An 18,579-nucleotide genomic window follows, 5' to 3' on the forward strand; every position below is an offset into this window, starting at 1 on the left:
GAAAGCAGGCACAGATCAGGATGATTTTACAGGAGGCTCTGTTGTTTCTCCCAGGGTGTGTGTTCCTGGTGTACCAAAGTGAAATTGAAATACTCATTAGAAATGTTCTACTCACTAAAATGGAATGCTAACAAGTACTCAACGTTTCCTGCAGATGGAAAAAAGAAAGACTAGTTGTGTGCATTTCAGAAGGACCTCAATACCTATGTCTATGGCTAGCTGAGAAGACAGAAGCCTCGTCTCCCACTGATGTTCATTCTCATGGCTGAAGAAAAAGAGGAATGAAAGCAATCAAGATAGGAAAGATGAAGGTATTAGTTCTGATTTAAATCATCCAAACTCATATGCATAATGAAATGCCTTAGAAAAAACTCAAAATATAGATTTAGTCCTAAATACAGATACAGTTTCTGCAAAGGGTACACTCTAAGGAGGAGATCCATATGAAGGATAAAATGCTAAAAGAATCCACCAAAAAAACTCCTGGGACTAATAAGTGATTACAGCAATGATACAAAGGTAATATACAAAAGTCAATCACTTCCTCTGTACCAACAATCAGCAAGGTGTATTTGAAATTAAAAACACAGTACCATTGGATGGGATTAAGATGGTGGAAGAGGGGAGTTCCCGTTGTGGCACAGTGGTTAACAAATTCGACTAGGAACCATGAGGTTGTGGGTTCAGTCCCTGCCCTTGCTCAGTGGGTTAAGGATCTGGCATTGCCATGAGCTATGGTGTAGGTTGCAGATGTGGCTCGGATCCCACGTTGCTGTGCCTCTGGCATAGGCCAGTGGCTACAGCTCCGATTTGACCCCTAGCCTGGGAACCTCCATATGCCGCGGGAGCAGCCCAAGAAATAGTAAAAAGACCAATATATATATATATATATATATATATGGTGGAATAGAAGGACTGGAGCTCAACTTCTCTCCTAAAAACAACAAAATTCACAACTAAAAGCTGAGCAATCCCCACCCAAATGGACAGGAAACCTTAAAAAAGATATCCTACTCTGGAAGACAGAGGAGGCCACATCAAGAGGTAGGAGGGGCGATTATGTGACATAAACAACCCCCCTACCTCCCGGGTGGGAAGTCGCACAGACTAGAAACTAACTGGCTCACAGAGACTCACCTACAGGAGTGAGAGTTCTGAGCCCCACATCAAACTCCCACGTGTGGGGATCTAGCACTGGGAGAAAGAGCCCCTGGAGCATCTGGCATTGAAGGCCAGTGGGGCTTGTGTGCAGGAAACTCCACGGGACTGGGGGAAATGGAGACCCCCATTCTTAAAAGGCACACACAGACTTTCACGTGCACTGGGTCCCAGGGCAAAGCAAAGTCTCCACGGGAATCTGGGTCACACCTGACTGCAGTTCTTGGAGGACATCCTGGGAAAACAGGGGTGAATGTGGCTTGTTGTAAGGGAAGGACATTGAAAGTGAAGCTCTCGCGAATATTCAGCAGCATGCCTTTCTCTGGAGGTGGCCATTTTGGGAAAATCTGGCCCCACCCAGCAGTCAGCACTGAGAAGCCCCAGGGCTAACAACAATCCAGGTGGGATCACAGCCCCGCCCCTCAGTAAACAGGTGCCTTAAAACCCCTCAGGCACACAGCTGCCTCTAATCCCATCCAGAGACTAAGCCCCACCCACCAGAGGGATTAGAATCGGCTCCACCTACCAGGGGGCAGGCATCAGCCCCTCCCATCAGGAAGCCTACAGCAAGCCCCCCATACCGACTTCAGACACAGGGGGGCAGACACCAGAAGTAAGAGAGGCTACAGCTCTATTATCTATAAAAAGGTCACCACACCAAAAACCTATAAAAATGAAAAGACAGAGAACTATAACTCAGATGAGGGAGAAAGAAAAAACCCCAGAAAAACAGCTAAGTGATGAGGAGATTCTCAGACTCCAGGAAAAAGACTTTAGACTGTAGATGCTGAAGATGATGCAAGACACTGGAAATAAACTGGAGGGCAAAGATGGATAACTTACAGGAAACACTGAGCAAAGAGATACAAGATATAAAACTTAAACAAGAAGAGATGTAAAATAAAATCACTGAAATAAATTCAGTAGAGGCACCTCTCAGCAGAATACAGGAGGCAGAAGAATGAATAAGCAAGGTGGAGGACAGATTAGTGGAAATTACGGATGTGGAACAGAAGAGAAAAAAGATTGAAAAGAAATGAAGAGAGTCTCAGAGAACTCTGGGAGAACGTGAAACGCACCAAAATCCGTATTATAAGGGTGCCAGAAGGAGAAGAGAGAGAGAAGGAGACAGAAAAAATACTCCAAGAGATATTAGCCAAAAACTTACCTAACATGGGAAAGAAACCACTCACTCGAATCCAGGAGGCACAACGAGTACCATAAAATAAACCCAAGGAGGAATACACTGAGACACATATTAATCAAACTGACCAAAATTAAAGACAAAGAGAAAATCTTGAAAGCAGCTAGGGAAAAGAAACAAGTAACATACAAGGGAACCCCAATAAGGTTATCAGCAGATTTTTCAGCAGAAACTGCAGTCCAGAAGGGAGTGGCATGATACACTTAGCGTGATGAAAGGAAAAAACCTCCAACCAAGATTACTCTACCCAGCAAGGCTCTCATTCAGATTTGAAGGAGAAATCAAAACCTTCACAGATAAGCAAAAGCTGAGCGAATTCAACACTAACCCAGCCTTACAACAAATACTAAAGGAACTTCTATAGGCAGAAAAGAACAAGGGAAGAAGGAAAGAAAAAAGAGCAGCAAAAACAAATCCAAAGCAACTCATAAAATGGCAATAAGAACATACATATCAATAATTACCTTAAATGTTAATGGACTAAACGCCCCAACCAAAAGACATAGACTGGCTGAATGGATACAAAAACAAGACCCATATATATGCTGTCTTCAAGAGACCCACTTCACTTCTAGAGACACATACAAATTAAAAGTGAGAGGATGAAAGTACATATTTCATGCAAATGGGGATCAAAAGAAAGCTGGAGGAGCCATATGCATATCAGACAAAATAGACTTTAAAATGGATATTTTAAGGGACAAGTAAGGTCACTACCTCATGATCAAAGGATCAATCCAAGAAAAGGATATAACAATTTTAAGTATCTATGCACCCAGCATAGGTTCACCACAATATATAAGTCAATTGCTAACAATCTTAAAAGGACAAATCAGCAATAACACAATAATAGTGGGGGACTTCAACACACCACTTACAGCAATGGAAAAAGAGAGAGAGGACTCAAATCAATAAACTTAGAAATGAAAAAGGAGAGGTAACAACGGACATCACAGACAGAAAATCAACAAGGAAACACAGGCCCTGAATGAAGCATTAAACCAGAAGGACTTAATAGATATTTATAGGACATTCCATCCAGAAGCAACGGAATACACATTCTTCTCAAGTGCACATGGATCATTCTCTAAAATTGATCACATCCTGGGCTACAAATCCAACCTCGGTAACTTTAAGAAAATTGAAATCATATCAAGCATCTTTTCCAACCACAACACTATACGACTGGAAATCAACGACAAGAAAAAAACTGCAAAAAACGCAAACACGTGGAGACTAAACAACATGCTACTAAACAACCAATGGATCACTGAAGAAATCAAAGAGGAAATTAAAAATTACCTAGCAGCAAATGACAACAAAGATATGACACTCCAAAACCTATGGGATGCAGCAAGAGCTGTTCTAAGAGAAAAGTTTATAGCAATACAAGCCAACTTCAGGAAACAAGAAAAAGCTCAAATAAACAAGCTAACTTTACATCTAATGCACTTTGAGAGAGAACAGACAAGACCTGAAGTTAGTAGAAGGAAAGAAATCATAAAGATCAGAGCAGAAACCAATGAAATAGAAACAAAGAAAACCATAGAAAAGATCAATGAAATGAAAAGCTGGTTCTTTGAAAAGATCAACAAAATTGATAAACCCTTATTGCAACAGAACAAAGGGTGGGAAAAAAATGTATACATGTAAGAGTAACTTGATCCCCATGCTGTACAGCAGAAAAAAAAATTGATAAACCCTTAGCCAGACTTATCAAGAAAAAGAGAGAGAGGACTCAAATCAATACAATTAGAAATGTAAAAGGAGAAGTAACAACGGACATCACAGAAATACAAAGGATCATAAGAGACTACTATATGCAACTATATGCCAATAAAATGGAAAACCGAGAAGAAATGGACAAATTCTTAGAAAAGTACAGTCTTCCAAGACTAAATCAAGATGAAATAGAAAAGATGAATGGACCAGTCACAAGAACTGAAATTGAAACTGTGAGTAAAAAACTTCCAACAAACAAAAGTCCAGGACCAGATGGCTTCACAGGAGAATTCTATCAAACATTTAAAGAAGAGCTAACACCTCTCCTTCTGAAACTTTTTCAAAAAATTGCAGAGGAAGGGATACGCTCAAACTCATTCTATGAGGCCACCATCACCCTGATACCAAAGCCAGACAAAGATACCACAAAAAAAGAAAACTACAGGCCAATTTCACTGATGAACATCGATGCAAAAATCCTCAACAAAATACTAGCAAACCGCATCCAACAATACATTAAAAGGATTGTACATCATGATCAAGTGGGATTTATCCCAGGGATGCAAGGGTTCTTCAATACCCACAAATCCTTCAGTGCGACACATCACATTAACAAACTGAAGAATAAAAACCATATGATCCTCTCAATAGATGCGTAAAAAGCCTCTGACAAAATCCAACACCCATTTCTGATAAAAACCCTTCAGAGAGTGGGCACAGCGGGAACCTACCTCAACATAATAAAGGCCATATATATAACAAACCCACAGCAAACATCATTCTCAATGGTGAAAAGCTGAAAGAATTCCTGCTGAGATCAGGAACAAGACAAGGATGTTCGCTCTTGCCACTACTCTTCAACATAGTTCTGGAAGTCCTAGCCACAGCAATCAGAGAAGTAAAAGAAATAAAAGGAATGCAAATTGGAAAGGAAGAAGTAAAACTATCCCTATTTGCAGATGACATGATACTGTACCTAGAGAACCCTAAAGACTCTACCAGAAAACTGTTAGAGCTCACCCACAAATTTGGCAGAGTCACAGGATACAAAATTAATACACAGAAATCGACGGCATTTTTATACACTGACAATGAAAGAGCAGAAAAAGAAATTAGGGAAGCAATCCCATTTACCATCGCATGCAAAAGAATAAAATACCTAGGAGTAAACCTACCTAAAGAGACAAAAGACTTGTACTCTGAAAACTATAAGACACTGATGAAAGAAATCAAATATGACACAAATAGATGGAAAGATATACTGTGCTCGTGGACTGGAGGAGTTAGCATTATCAAAATGAATGTATTACCCAAGGCAATCTACAGATTCAATGCAATCCCTATCAAATTACCAAAGACATTTTTCATAAAACTTGAACAAAATATTTTCAAGTTTGTGTGGAAGCACAAAAGACCCAGAGTAGCCAATGACAACCTGAGAAAGAAAAATGGAGCTGGAGGAATCAGGCTCCCTTACTTGAGACTATACTACAAAGCAACAATCATCAAAACTGTATGCTACTGGCACAAAGACAGAAATATAGATCAGTGGAACAGGATAGAAAGCCCAGAATTAAACCCATGCACATACAGCCAACTCATCTATGACAAAGGAGGTAAGACTATACAATGGAGAAACGACAGCTTGTTCAATAAATGGTGCTGGGGAAACTGGAGAGCCACATGGAAAAGAATGAAATCAGAACACTCCCTAACACCAGACACAAAAATAAACTCCAAATGGATTAAAGACTTAGACATAAGACCAGACACTATAAAACTCTTAGAGAAAAACATAGTCCAAACACGCTCTGACATAAACAACAGCAACATCTTCTCAGATCCACCTCTTGGAGTATTAACGATTAAAACAAAAATAAACAAATGGGACCTAATCAAACTTCAAAGTTTCTGCACAGCAAAGGAAACCCTAAACACAACGAAAAGACAACCCACAGAATGGGAGAAAATCTTTGCAAGTGAATCAACGGACAAGGGATTAAGCTCCAAAATGTATAAACACCTTCTGCAGCTCCATACCAAAAAAAACCAAACAATCCCATCAAAGAATGGGCAGAAGATTTAAACAGACAGTTCTCCAAAGAAGATAGATAGCCAAGAAACACATGAAAAGATGTTCAACATCACTCATTATTAGAGAAATGCAAATCAAAACCACTCTGAGGTACCACCTTATACCAGCCAGTATGGCCATCATCCAAATGTCTACAATCATTAAGTGCTGGAGAGGGTGTGGAAAAAAAGGAACCCTATTACACTGTTGGTGGGATTGTAAATTAGTGCAACCACTGTGGAAAACAGTATGGAGATTCCTCAGAAACTAAAAATAGAACTACCATTTGATCCAGCAATCCCACTCCTGGGCATCTATCCAGAGAAAACCATGACTCGCAAAGACGCATGTACTCTGACGTTCACTGCTGCACTATTTTCAATAGTTAAGACATGGAAACAAGTTAAATGTCCATTGACAGAGGAGTGGATCAAGATGATGTGGTACACAATATTCCTACACACAATGGAATATTACTCAGCCATTAAAAGGAACGAAATACCAGCATTTTTAGTAACATGGATGGACCTAGAGACTATCATGCTAAGTGAAGTCAGCCATACGATGAGACACCAGCATCCAATGCTTTCAATGACATGTGGAATCTGAAATAAGGACAGACTGAACTTCTTTGCAGAACAGATGCTGTCTCACAGACATTGAACAACTTATGGTCTCTGGAGGAGACAAGTTGGGGGCTGGGGAGATATGCTTGGGTTGTAGGATGGAAATCCTGTGAAATTGGATTGTGATAATCATTATACAACTACAGATGTGATAAATTCATTTGAGTAATAAAAAAAAAACCACAATACCATTTATATTTGCTCCCCCCCAAAATGAAAATAGGGAAAAACCTGACAAAATAGGTACAAAATCATTATGAGGAAAACTATAAAATGAATGAAATCAAAGAACTAAACAAATGAAGAGATAATCCATGTTCATGGGTAAAGGCGCAATATTGTCAGGATGTCAGTTCTCCCAATTTGATCAAGGGATTCAATGCAATTCTAATGAAACCTCTAGAAAGTTGTGTTATGGATAACAACAAACGCATTCTAAAGCTTATATGGAGAAACAAAAGAACAGCTAACACCACATTGTAGGAGAAGAACAAAGTTAGAGGATTAACACTGACTCAGGACTTACTGTAAGTCTCCAGTAGTCAAGACAGTGTGATTTTGGTGAAAAAACAGACAAATAGACTAATGGGACAGAATAGAGAGCCCAGAAACAGACCCACAGAAATACAGTTAACTGATTATTAATGAAAGTGCAAAGGTAGGACAATGATGCAAAGGTAGGTTTTTCAATAAATGGTGCTGGAACAATTGTATGCCCCATGCAAAAAAAGGAAATTATACCTTTCACAAAAATTAACTAAAAATGGATCATAGGCCTAAATGTAAAACATAAAACTATGAAAGTCCTAGAAGACAACATAAGAGAAAACCTAGCTGACCCTGGGTAAGGTGATGATTCTGGGCTATCACGCAGTCCATGAAAGTACTAATTGATAAGCTGAACTTCACTAAAATTAAAAAAAAAAAACTTATGTGTATGACAGTGTCAAGAGAATGAAAAAACAAACTGCAGACTGAGAGAAAGAAGTGCAAAAGACACACCTGATAAAGGACTCTTTTTTTTTTTTTTTTTTTTTTTTTTGTCTTTTGTCTTTTGTTGTTGTTGTTGTTGCTATTTCTTGGGCCGCTCCCGCGGCATATGGAGGTTCCCAGGCTAGGGGTTGAATCGGAGCTGTAGCCACCGGCCAGAGCCACAGCAACGCGGGATCCAAGCCGCGTCTGCAACCTACACCACAGCTCACGGCAACGCCAGATCGTTAACCCACTGAGCAAGGGCAGGGACCAAACCCGCAACCTCATGGTTCCTAGTTGGATTCGTTAACCACTGCGCCACGACGGGAACTCCCTGATAAAGGACTCTTAACCAAAATACACTTAAAACTCAACAATAAGAAAGCAAACAACCTCATTTTAAAAAGGGGCCAATGGAGTTCCTGTTGTGACTCAGTGGTAATGAACCTGACTATCCATGAGGATGTGGGTTCGATACCTGGCCTCGCTCAGTGGGTTAAAGATTCAGCATCGCTGTGAGCTATGGTGTAGGTCGCAGATGCTGCTCAGGTCCCGTGTTACTGTGGCTGTGGTGCAGACCAGCAACTATAGCTCTCTGATTTGACCCCTAGCATGGGAACTTCCATATGTCACAGGTGTAGCCCTAAAAATTAAATAATAAATAAGTAAATAAAAATAAAAAGGGGCCAAGACCTCAGAACACAGACACCTCACCAGAGAAGATATACAGATAGCAAATGAGCATATGAAAAGATGCTCCATGTCATGTCATCAGGGAAATGTAACTTTTGGAGGCTGGGAATAATATATACACTCTACTGTATAAAATAGATAATTAATGAGAACCTACTGTCCAGCACAGGAAAATCTACTCAGCAGTTTGTTATAACCTACATGGGAAAAAGTAATGGGTATATTTATGACTGACTGATTCACTTTACTGTACACATGAAACTAACAGAACATTGTAAGTCAACTCCAATAATTTTTTTTTAAATGGGACTAATCTTCAGGCAAAACCAAACAAACAAAAATGACAGTGCTACCTCACTGCATGCCCATTAGAATGGCCAAAATCTGGAGTGCTGATACCGCCAAATACTGGTGAGGATGTGGAGCAACAGGAACTCGCATACACGGGGGTAATTAGGCAAAATGTAGTCACTTTGGGAGACAAAATTAAACCTACTGTTACTATACAGTCCAGCACTGACACTCCTCGGTGTTCACCCAAAGGAGCTGAAAACTTATGTCCACACCTGGGCCTGCACAGGAATGTTTATGGCAGCTCTCTCCATAACTGCCCAAGTTTTGAAGCAACAGAGATGCCCTTCAGAGCCAGGACTCAAACCTGGGTTCCAGGTTCTAAGAATAAGAAGTCCTTGACCCAAAATATTCTATTTGAATTAATGGAATAGGTTTCTGCAGTAATCAATCATTTTATTTTTAAATAGCACCCAAAGATTCTTTTCTGCTCTAATTTTAGTCTTCTGGAAATCAGAAACCAGAAAATGCTCCAACAGCAACTATTTCTTCCCTTTTCTTTTGTTTTTATTATATTATTAGTATTATTGTCTTTCTAGAGCTGTACCTGGGGCATATGGAAGTTCCCGGTCTAGGGGTCTAATCCAAGCTGCAGCTCCTGACCTATACCACAGCCACAGCAACCAGGGACCCGGGCCGTGTCTGTGACCTACACCACAGCTCATGGCAATGCCAGATCCTTAACCCACTGAGCGAGGCCAGGGATCAAACCCGAGTCCTCCTGGATACTAGTCAGGTTCATTACCACTGAGCCACGACGGGAACTCCTCTTTTGTTTTAGTTTACACATTATATTAGCTACAAACACATATAACAAGATAGTTGGATTTCACAGTCAGTGAACATACAAACCATAGCTTGAAAACTATCTTTTTTTTTTTTCCCCACAAGTCAATCGTTTTTACCTTGTTCATTAACTACTACTTCTCTGTGAAGAAATACAAAGACTGTTAGGGGTAGCATGCAATTTGACTTCTTCTCTTCACTGAGGTCTACTGAAGGGGCAGTCAGCAGAGGCCTTATTTACAGGTAAGGTGAAGTGAGGCAAGGCTTGAGTCATTGGCTTGTAGTCACTGTAAGTCAACAGCAGCAAAATTAGATCCAGTATCTTCATATCTCAAAAGTATTCTACGTCATTACCTATGTTCAGGGACAATGGGATACGTTCAGTCTTCAGCCTTGACATCTTCCTTCCCATATCCAATAACATAGCAAACACATTTTGATTGCTGTTTGCTCTGAATTGTTAGGAGAGCTTTCATGGAGTAAATGTTAATACATTTAATCCTCATAAGAACACAATGGGATGTGAGCATCATCCCCACAATTCAGATGGGAAAACCAAGGCTAAGGAAAGTTCAATAACGTGCCCATGGACTTGCCTACAGTCCCTCTGCCTCTCTCCACAATTCCTCCTGTGTTCCACTGCTCCTCAACTGCCTGTGGCAACCCCAGGCAGTCTTACCTGCTGTCATTGCTTTCCTGTCTCCCTGCTTTGATTTATAGTATCAGCAACAGCCAGAGGCAGCTATCTTTTTTTCTGTCTTTTTAGGACCACACCCACAGCATATGGAGGTTCCTAGGCTAGGGCTAATTGGAGCTGTAGCCGCCAGTCTACGCCACAGCCACAGCAACACCAGATCCAAGCTGCGTCTTCAACCTATACCACATCTCACAGCAATGCCGGATCCTTAAGCCACTGAGCGAGGCTAGGGATTGAACCCACAACCTCATGGTTCCTAGTTGGATTCATTAACCACTGAGCCATGACGGCAACTCCGCAGCTATCTTTTTAAAAATAAATCCTGCTAGAGTTCCTGCTGTGGTGCAGTGGGTTAAGAATCCGACTGCAGCAGCTCAGGTCGCTGTGGAGGTGCTGGTTCAATCCCCAGCCCAGCACAATGGGCTAAAAGATTCAGCACGGCCACAGCTGCAGTTCAGATTCAATCCCTGGCCCCAAGAACTTCCATGTGCCATGGGTGTGGCCATAGAAAAATAAAATAAAATAGATCATGTTAAGTCATTCTCTTAGAATCCTTTCATAGTTTCTCAAACATGCAGTCTCCTTCCAATGGCCCATGAGCCCTGGCATGAGCTGGCATCTGCCTGCCTCTCAGAAGTCGTGACCACCTTCCCTCTGGCTTCCTTTCCTGCCACACTGGCTGAATTCTCTGGACCACATCTGGCTGGTTGCTTCATACTCTTTATTCTTTCCATTCAGAAAATTCTACTCCCAGATCACTAGAGAGCTGGCACCTACTCAAATGGCAGCCCCCTCTCTGCCTGTCTCATCAAATCACACTATTCCTTCACCTCAATTTATTGCCTTTGCAGCACTTACCATGGTTTGTAAATATTGTGTGTGTGCAGGTGCTTAATTTTAGTCTGTCCCACTGGGATAGATGAGAGTTTCAATTAGGGGAGACCTTTGTCTATTTTCTTCCTTATTGTACTCCTACAACAGTGTCTGACTCATAGTAGGCACTCAATAAAGAAACTCGGAATGAAAGGCAAGATGAAAGACAAACAGAAAGAGAGGAAGCGAAGTAGGCAGACAGCTAGTCTTTAAAAAAATAAATACAGAATTTTAAGAGTACTTCTGTCCTGTTTTGACACTTTTGGAGAGCAGTTGTCCAAATGTAAACTACGCATTTACAGCTTCATACAGAGTGTGCTACATTTAAAAGGATGATAGATCCGGAAAGAGCACACCTCCACCTCAGGCTGAATCTTCCCAGCACAAGACCTCCGTTTATACTGGGAGACAGAATCAGTCTTTTTCAAGGGTAACAGAGTCTCCTTCATGGACCAGATTTTCTGATAACCATAGGCTAATGTGGCAGTGAGTCTTGGGAATAATCTCCATTTTGAATTATTCTTTCGCTGGATGAAATAAATCTAGGAGGGAGAATTAATAAGTAGCTAAGCGATGGCAGGTGGTTTAGAACTTTTCAAAGAGTCAGCAGAATTGCTGGTCAGTCCATGCAGTACACGGCTCATAACAGAGAACACGATCAATTGTTCAAGAATAACAAGGTATTGAACTGCGTACAGTCCCACGACCTCACATGACAAGTGGAGGACATAACTCCTTATTAACTGTTGGACACTCCCTAAGGAAAAAGTAGCTGCTGAGACTAATTAAGAACAGTGTGCGTGACAGTAGTAGTGTGTTAAATAAGGATGAAAAAAAGAAGTCACTAAAGCACTGACTATCCAAAGACTCAGGAAAGAGCATAACTTTTTTTTTTTTCCTCCAGGAAAGTCAATAAAACAGCAGAAGCTTAAATCTTGGGGGCCCTTAATTGGCAGGGTTGGTGTGGCGATGGTGTAGATACTCCTCCATCCAATTCCTTCGGATCCCTCTGCTGGTTCCATCCTCCATCAGCTTCTGGCTGCACTTTGATTCTAACAGCTTAGATTTGCAACTCTCTTCTGAGGCCTGGTGAGCCGGGACCCATTTTGCTCCAACTCTCAGAAAGTGGAAGTACCCCTGGCGTGACCTACGATGGGCTGATGGGGAGTCTGAAAGCCCACATTCTTGCCTCCGGGTGGCACAAACTCTGCAGTGCCATGAATGTTCCAGAGCTCCTGCGAGCTCAGGCGGAGGCTGGGGCCTCCCCTGAAACTGCCTCCTTGCGTGGTGCCTACGCCTCTCTATCTTGGTTTCCCATTACTGGTTTCTCCTGGGCTCATTTCCTTGATCCCCTGAACATGAATCCTCATCTCAGGGGTTTTGCTTTGGGGAACCTGGTCTCAAACAAAAGCAAATGAATGATCTTTCTTGCTTTTCTTTACTGTAATCAGGGTCTGTGAAGTTTCTTCAGTTGTCAGGGGCTTAACCCACCTACCCACCTACCCATCCAAACGCTGCCATCCCCTGAAAGACCCGGAGCCGAGACAGAGTCTTCAGCACACCCTCCCTGTGCTACCATCTTCCTGGGGCCAATCTAGCGCCTTACCTGCTCAATGTGTATGTGTCATTTCTGAGAATGGTTATGTTCTGGAGCCTTTCTTGTTTGTGTCATAAACCATAAAATTCATCAGACCAACTGTCTAGCAGGTGAAACAGAAAGGCAGGACACCAAAGAAAGGTACTTTAAAAGTGTACCTCAGTAGAAAATGTCTGAGGCCATCCCGCCGTATTGGTACTAATTACACACATGTGCCTGTTTATGTGTGATTTACACATTTTTTGGTTTAAATTTAGCAACTGGCTAAGATCCAAAATGAGCAACTAATGTTGTGTGATTTAAAAGAAAATTATTCCTCTATTTCAGATGTGAAAGTTTAGGTTTGCTAAGGAATTCATAAAGTAATTTGTAAATAAATCAATATGGATTTCTTCTGGTATTTTGCGTTATACAGAGATATAGCCAGTCCCTCAGTTTAACCTCAAAAAATATACATACAAAGGGCATACACCACACACACACACACACACACACACACACCTTTTGAGAAGCAAGAAATGGTCAAGATCAGCAGTAAGATCAAGAGATGTCACTAAGATTTGGGCGAATCTGGAGAGACACTATGTCATCCGTCCCCTGATCCTTGACTCCCTTCTTCCCACCCCTCCTTCGATACATTCACTAATTTGACAAATACTTGTTAACATGTCCACCCCAACTGGAAGCCTCTGGGTACCAGGGATTCACTTTGGAAAAAGATAAAAGTCCGTGCTATCCAAGAACTGTGGTCCAGTCAAGGGAGTATAAACAGTAACTACTCAGATACTTATGTGATGGTAATTGTGACATGTGCTTGGAAGAGAAAAAAACACCCAGGACGCTAAGACAGCCAATCGCAAGGAATTGTATACGGTGCGGTCTGTGAACGGGCGTTTTCGATTAGCAGGGACATTTAAGCTGAGGCCTGGCAGAGGAGCAGGGGCTAGCCACGAGAGAATGTGGGAGGCTGGGGGAGCGCACTGCCCCAGGGGGATGGGAAACGTAACAGAGAAATGTAGGCAGATTTGGGTCTTGTTCAGATACAGTACTGTTCAGGCGAGAGATGGCTGTCACTGTGGGTGTGGGTGAGAGATGGGCTGGCGACCAGCTGCAGAGGTTAAGCGCTGGAAGGCAGGAGACTTCCTCTTTAGGATGTTCAGCTCCACTGGTACCTGGAAATATGAGACGGTCAACATCCATCCGTCAATCTTCTGCAGCCACGCTGCGCTGCACCGTTACAGGGGATCCAGGAGAGAATGCGATCGCGTCTTTGGTCCCACGAAGCTTATGTTCCACTAACACCAATTCTGGAGCATCACTGAGATGGGCCGCATTATTTTGAAATCATTCCTTGTCTATTTTACACATATGTCTGTAGCAATTCAGTTGAATGAAATTAACTAAAGAAGGGAATTTTTTCATGAAATTATAAATGTAAATGTCTCTTGAACTTCTCCCCCAAAAAGGAATATATTTTTTCTCTCTGAGCATGATTCCTTCCATTGTTAACGAAAGTTGGAACTAGAGGAATAAGAAATTAGCACTGTTTTTCACAGTAATAAGAAGAAAAGTCTTTTTGAGTACATTATGATGTTAGGGAAGAGCAGATGTTTCAGTTTGTATGTTTTAAGGTCCAAGAGTATTAATGGAGCTAAATGAAACCAGGAAATACACGATCATTCTTCCCTGGCCTCTCTCTTCCCCTGTCCTGGCAATAAATTCCCGTTCTTGTGATGCAAGCAGAAAGCATTTTACTAGCGGGCAAGTTTTGTCTGTATTCTTTCAGGAAATTAGAGAAGCAAATCTGTTGCAGCTTTCCCTTTTGCTCTCTGTAATGCTCCATCAAACAGGACTCCAAGATCACTGGGTTGGCAAACGGTGGCTTTCAACAATCGGGATGCCATTCTTGACAGATAAAATAGAGGTTAATGGGACAGAAAGCAGCCAACCACAGCCACCTGCAAAATCAATGGAAAAAGATGTCCTGGCTGCATTCCAGGGCAGCCCCAGAGAGAAGATGGGGGGAGAGGCGTGGCTGTTTTTCAGGGTGGCTCAAATTCATTTTTAGTGCGACTTTCCTTAGTAATAGAAAGAGAAGAAAAGGCATGGGGAGCCCAGTCTTACGACAAATTACACTGAAATTTCAGTGATAGTTCGTTTTTGGAGAACATGGTATCACTTGTTCATTTGTTTGATGAACATTCCAGAGCCGACCACGCGACTGCCTGTCTCACTCCCGTATCCCAACATTCAGTACGATGCCTGGACCACAGCAGACAATTGATACACGTTTGTGGCGTGAATTCATGCCAGACACTATGCTTGTGCTGAGAACAGAGATCTGAAATTAATAATTATATACTAGCTGTCCTGGATAGCCTGTGAGCCGGGCGAGAAACAGTTTAAAAGCAGCATCTCATTTAACCATTTTTGCCTTTGATGCTTTCAGGAAATTAGAGAAGCACCTCTGTTTACCCTTCCCCAATGTCCTTCCTTTTGAGGTGTAGACATTGAGTTCCATGCAAGATAAGTCACTTGCCCAGTAACTCAAATTATATGACGAAGCTTGAACTTGAGTCGGTTCCAGCACTTTGTCCTGTGCTCAGATAGTGTCTCAGGAAGCTCTCTATCAAATGTATGTTCCCCATGTGTCAGACAGTACTTGTCTTTGCTAGAACTTCCATGCCACGAAGAAATAAAACATGTTCTGCATTTTTGAATTCACCAGTCTCAGAAGGCTTCAGGCACCCGTGTCTACCTTGCACAATCTAGTTATTAAACGCCTGCATCTTGCAGACTTGGCACTCCCTCTCCAGGGGCCAATGCAACCCAACCGGCACTCTCTTGGCAACACCATCCCCTCTAGGGGACGTGGGGTGGTGTGGTCCAGTGAACTTGCTTGATCAAGTCAGATAACTGATTCTTTCTGGGTGAGAACTGGCTATGGACATGCTCACTAACTGGGTGTTTTGTTTTTCTTTTTAGGGCCACACCTGTAGCATAGGGAAGTTCCCAGGCTAGGGGGTGAATGGGAGCTACAGCTGCAGGCCTGTGCCATAGCCACTCAGGATCCGAGCCATGTCTGTGACCTACATCAGAGCTCACAGCAGCGCTGGCTCCTTAACCCACTGAGCAAGGTTAGAGATTGAACCTGCAACCTCATGGATACTAGTCGGGTTTGCTACCACTGAGCCACAATGGGAACTCCCCCAAACTGGGTGTTTTTGGTGTGTACCCCCTGTCTGAGCAGAGCCGAGGAAGGGCTCCAGGTCCTGGGCCCACCCCTGATCCCCTCCACCTGTAAACCTCTAGCAGGCTGGCGGGAGCTGCCGTGCCATCCTCAGTGGTTACCCAGAGGCTTTGCCACAGCGCCTCCCACTGGGCACAGGGCTGCTCATTTAAGCACAAAACAGGGTCACCCCGGTCATCCTGCCCTCTGACCAATGCCTAATGCAAACCTCCATGTGTGCTCAGCCTTCCTGTGCCCTGCACTTGAACCTGAGTCCCCTGGTTCACTTCTTTCCTCACGGGGTCACTGCTGAGTTCCCAGCCCTGAGTCCAGAAATAAGCCATCTGCCATCACTTATCAAGGCAGAATACCTTTCATCTGTGATGTTTTAAAATCTGCAGCATGTTAAGATATCAATGAAAAGTCTATGTAGAAAAGAAGCAGGTGAATTCAACTTCATTCCCTTTTGCTGTACAAATAATGAAGGCAGGAAGGTGGAAGAAGCATCGGTGAAGAGAGAAAACTTTTGTATTCCTAAATACCTTGGACAGAAAAGTTTGATGGGGCCTTCTCCTCCTGAATAAATTCCCTCCTACCTCTTCACATGCAGACCAGCTTGTCTGCCTACACATTAAAACCAAGAACAAAAACAATCTCTCATGGGATCAATGCCATTTGTTCTTTTGGGATGTCACTGAACAAAGATGATTCTAGTAAAAACAAAATAAAACAAACAAACAAAAAAGAACCATCATGTTTTAAATATTTGACCTAAAACATACAGAAGCTTTCATTCAAACTCATAACAGAACAAGTAGTTAAAATGATACCTGTCTGAAGAGAGAAGAGCAGAACTCAAAACTTTAAAAAAAAAAAATTACAAGAACTCGAACTTGATTGCTGAGCAAAAAAAAAAAAGAAGTAAAAAGACTGAGGGAAGAAATTTTGTGAAGTGGGGCTCATTTTAAAAGCTCTTTGCTTGTTTCTTTTTATGACTAGAAGCATAAACTCACATTGCTGATTGTCCTAGACACAACTTCAGCGTCCCACTGAGACTGTACTTCCCTGGACGTGCTCTAGGGGGTGCTGTCCACAAGCAGATCTCAGGAATGCTCCCCTCATGGGTAGTTCCCAAGAGCAGATAGTGTGGAGGTCTGTGCAAAGGTGGAACCCACCACAGACTAAGCTCTGAGTCTGCACACAGTGTCCCAGGAAGCCACGGCCATCTTCATGACTCCTGTACATTCTACAGTTTTCCCGAGCTGCAGCACCGTGAATGGACTGAGCACCCCTCCTCAAGATACCATCCTTGACTGCAGGGAACAAGGCCAACGGTATCTTTCTACTTCTCCTGCCCCTTCATTCCCAGGCTTAGGAGGCTGAACAATAGGATGGGAACTCTCCTGGGAGCAGAATGGTACCTTCCCCCCAAACCTCAGTGTACGAAGGTCTAGCCTGGAGCACTGGACCCACTTCAACCAAAAAAGAGGAGGCGAGAGACTCTTAAAAGCCTCTCCACCTTCTCTGTCTGCTCTTACCTTCTCCAGGAGGTAACTGGGATGTGAAGAGTTAGACTAGACACAGCACAGTGTCCGGCGGTCAGAGCTGACACGCTCACACTACAGCATCAGTAAGGATGCTTCCTACCCTGCAGGTCCGAGGGAGCAGGGATTTACTCTCTGGCAATCACTTGTATCTGCAAAGTGTTCATAACAGCACCGTGTCTACGGTGTCTAGTGAATTTTTGATAGGAAAATATATATCTGCCTTATAAATTTTATCCGGCACAGCTCCATCGATTCTGTCGTTGGGGTGGGAGTGAGGAGAAGGCTGTCGGAGGAAGACGTGAGGGGTACGGACTGCTGTGCAGGCAGGCACTGAACTCCAATAGGAGTTCACATTATATAGTCCCAGATTTTAGAGGGAAAAAAAGCCTTCCCAAATTACACATGAATTCTACTTATTCAATGATATAAATTTCTCTTCTGGATTCCCACACACAGTTGGTTAAAGAGCCATAGTCTCAATTTGCTCTGCTGTGTCTCTCTTGGCCCCATAGCCATGTTTTAGCTCCACCTTTAAAACCAGCCATCATCAACTTAGGACACCCCAGCAAGTACCTATCCGAGGGCCCACACTTGCACAGCTGTTCAAACTTATCAAAGGGCAGGACACCCAGAACAATAGCTGGACTTGACATAAGGTTCTGTCATTCTGAACCCAAACTCTACATCAGGGGAGGAAAGATACTACTCTTTATTTTTATTACTATTACTATTATTACGAATACTTTCTGAAATTTTAATAAGTTCTCACATCAAAGTGTAGATTTGAACAGCAAGCTTTTAAAAAAAAATTTTTGAGGAATTACCATTGTGGCTAAGCGCTAATGAACCCCACTAGTATCCGTGAGAATGCAGGTTCAATTCCTGGCCTAGCTCAGTGAGTCAGGGATTCGGCGTTGCTGTGAGCTGTGGTGTGGGTCACAGACATGGCTCAGATCCTGCATTATGTAGGCTGTAGTGTAGGCCAGCAGCTTCAGCTCTGATTTGACCCCTAGCCTGAGAACGTCCCCATGCTGTGGGTGCAGCCCTAAG

At 42.6% G+C, this 18,579-nt stretch overlaps 1 protein-coding gene and 1 long non-coding RNA gene across 41 annotated transcripts in view; one reads left to right on the plus strand and one right to left on the minus strand.

The window, feature by feature from the left end:
• LOC102158088 (NHL repeat-containing protein 3) overlaps nucleotides 1-18,579 on the plus strand; it is a 186,937-nt gene that overhangs the window by 136,517 nt on the left and 31,841 nt on the right. For 10 of the 40 annotated variants that reach the window (XR_014819259.1, XR_014819248.1, XR_002336523.2 and 7 more), the window contains one exon: nucleotides 155-311. The exons of 18 other annotated variants lie outside the window; for them this stretch is intronic. This is a non-coding gene — a long non-coding RNA (NHL repeat-containing protein 3). Of the gene's footprint in view, nucleotides 1-54; nucleotides 4,524-12,060; nucleotides 13,132-18,579 lie in introns of those variants that run through there. 12 more of the 40 variants (XR_014819257.1, XR_014819247.1, XR_002336522.2 and 9 more) reach the window with 7 other exon arrangements.
• LHFPL6 (LHFPL tetraspan subfamily member 6) overlaps nucleotides 1-18,579 on the minus strand; it is a 227,060-nt gene that overhangs the window by 1,133 nt on the left and 207,348 nt on the right. The gene's annotated exons all lie outside the window — the stretch shown is intronic.

The sequence above is a fragment of the Sus scrofa genome, chromosome 11 (assembly GCF_054392235.1).
Source record: "Sus scrofa isolate SSC_HxYL_T2T_F1_AM1 chromosome 11, Sscrofa_HxYL_maternal_Yorkshire_Landrace_v2.0, whole genome shotgun sequence".
Lineage (NCBI taxonomy): Eukaryota > Metazoa > Chordata > Mammalia > Artiodactyla > Suidae > Sus > Sus scrofa.